This window comes from Pteropus alecto, unplaced genomic scaffold (genome assembly GCF_000325575.1).
Source record: "Pteropus alecto unplaced genomic scaffold, ASM32557v1 scaffold95, whole genome shotgun sequence".
In the NCBI taxonomy this organism is placed as follows: domain Eukaryota; kingdom Metazoa; phylum Chordata; class Mammalia; order Chiroptera; family Pteropodidae; genus Pteropus; species Pteropus alecto.
This window is the reverse complement of record NW_006441071.1, coordinates 7082541-7085202: the sequence shown is the minus strand read 5'-3', so window position 1 is coordinate 7085202 and position 2662 is coordinate 7082541.

The following is a 2662-nucleotide window of genomic DNA, read 5'->3' as shown; positions in this document are numbered from 1 at the left end:
CTTGTATGACTTTGAACTTTCAATTTTCTAAATGACATTGGGAGGTTTTAATTTAGCTTTTTATAATTTGAGGGCTTAGAAACAAAAGCTGTTTTCAATGATTCTTTTGAAAAATGTTCTAGAATGGGAAAAATATTATATTTATTTATAGGTACACTACAATATCTAGTGATTGTTTAAAATCAAAACTATATTTTATAATTTGATGCTTTAAAATTGATTAAGAGGCTTCTTTGCTATAAGGATGTAATCTCCTTTGATAAAATGTGTCAAAATATACATGTTGCTTAATAAAAGAAAATTGATTAAAGTAAGTCTCTGTATTATGCAACTTCTTCCATCTTGAAAACTATTTTTTTCTGAATATTGTAGGCAAATTAAAGAAAATCAGGGTAAAGTATTTTCTTGGGAAGAATCAAATAAACCCCAAATTTTTGTCCCTTGGTTAAGAGAATTAGTACATATGACCTCTAATTAATAATACATCATCTAAAAGTCACTTGTGAACAATTCAGCGCACTAGTTTCTATAAAATCACTTTACAAATATTTAGAATAAAATTTTTGTTTCCAATTATTACCTTAATGCTTAAAACATATCCAGATTATGACATTTGTATAATTTTAATTTTACCAGAATTACTCTCAACATTCGAAATTTAACTATCTATTGGTAAATTTTCTGTTTCTAAGAACTATGATCTTTGAAACTAGGAAGGATTTTTTAAAAATGTGTGAACCCCTAACATATCCTAGTGCAATAAAGATGTTAATATATATGTCACAAATTGAGTTGAGTTGAGTCAAGTATAAAATAAGTGTTATTCTAGAATGAATATATGTGTGTGTATATATACATATACACATATATGTATATAATAATTCCATGAGTATCTATCAAATAGGCCCATAAGAGCTGAATGTACATGCATTATTTAAGTAAGCATGAACAAATTGCGTTCTGAAAGGTTGCGGCAGTGCATATACACTTGAATTTGAGGGTTAAACAATCATATCATCTGAAAATAATACGTTTCATCTCTTTTTAAGTATTTATTCATCTTAATCTATTTTTTACCATATTGGTTATAATGAGGACATATAAAATTATGCCAATGATTATATGTTTCCATATCTTGTTCTTAATTTCAAGAGAAATGTTTTTAAGAGTTTTCATATTAGGTGTCATGTTTGCTATGGATTTCTAAAAGACGTTTTTTCTCATGATAAGATGGTTCTCTCTAATTTTAGATTCATAAGAGTTTTATTATTTAATCAAGAATGAGTGTTGACATTATCAGATGTCTTTTACATATCTAAGGTGATTAATCTATTAATATAGAAATCACATAAGTGGCTTTTCCCATCATCAATGATCCTTGTAATCCTAGATTAAAAATTTCTAAATCATGTCACATAGCTTTTTTAATATAATGCTGTATTAAATTTCTTATATTTCATTTAGAATATTTTCTGTTTATTTATCAATTTGGTTTATAGTATCCTGTCATGTTCACTATTTTACTAGATTATATGTCAGAGTTATAGTAATCTTATATAATTAATTGTAGTTATCTGCTCTGGACATCTAAAATTAGAGATATTATTTCTTGTTTGAAAAGTTTAGTAGAAGTCTCTACTATATGGGACTTATTTTTTCATTTCATATTTTCTAGACCTTCCTCATAAATTTTGGTCATTACTATACCCTTCCATATCTGATATTTAAATTTGTTAGTATAAAATTCCATATACTATTTTCATGTTTTTAGGTTATATGTTTACTTTATCCAACCTAATGTTGATCTACTTGTGTTCTCTATATTTTTCTTAATAATATTTGGCATAAGTTAGTCAAATTTTTCAAAGACAGAGTTTTTATTGTATTATTTAAACTAACTTTTTTCTATCTAATAATCTTTTCACTTATTTTTTAAAATTTTCCATACTTTTGAATTATTCGTTAACCATAATTTAAAGTATTTACTGATGAATAGATAAATTACAATACATACACAAACAATGGAATATCATTCAGCCATAAAAAAAAAAAAAACAAAAAAACCTGTCAACATGGATGAACTTATACTAAGTGAAATAAGTCAGACAGAGAAAGACAAATTTTACATAGTATCATTTATATGTAGACACCTAAAAAAATAAGAAAGAAAAAAACAGAGTAGAATGGTGCTGCCAGGGGATAGAGAGTGGGAAAAATGAGCAGATTTTGGTCAAATGGAATCAAATTTTAGTTATAAGATGAATAATTTCTGAGGCTCTAATGTACAGCATGCTGACTATAGTTAATAATACTGCCTTGCTTTCTTAAAATTTCCTAAAAGAACATGTCTTTGGATGTGCTTTTTTTAAAAAAAAAAAAAGCCTATGAGGTGATAGATGTGTTAAGTTAATTGTGATCATCATTTCACAACATATATGTATATCAAATCACCATGTGGTACGCTAAAAAAAAAGTGTTGAAATTCAGTTGATTTTCCTCAACATTCTCACTCTTTCAGATCCAAAATGGAAGATTCTCAAAAAAGACTCTCCTTAATATTGTTCTCTTCTCACCTACATAATTTAGAAAGAACTATAGTTACTGAGAGATTATTTTCACACTGACATTTTAGAGATAAGATAAAATTCTATAATAATTTTCA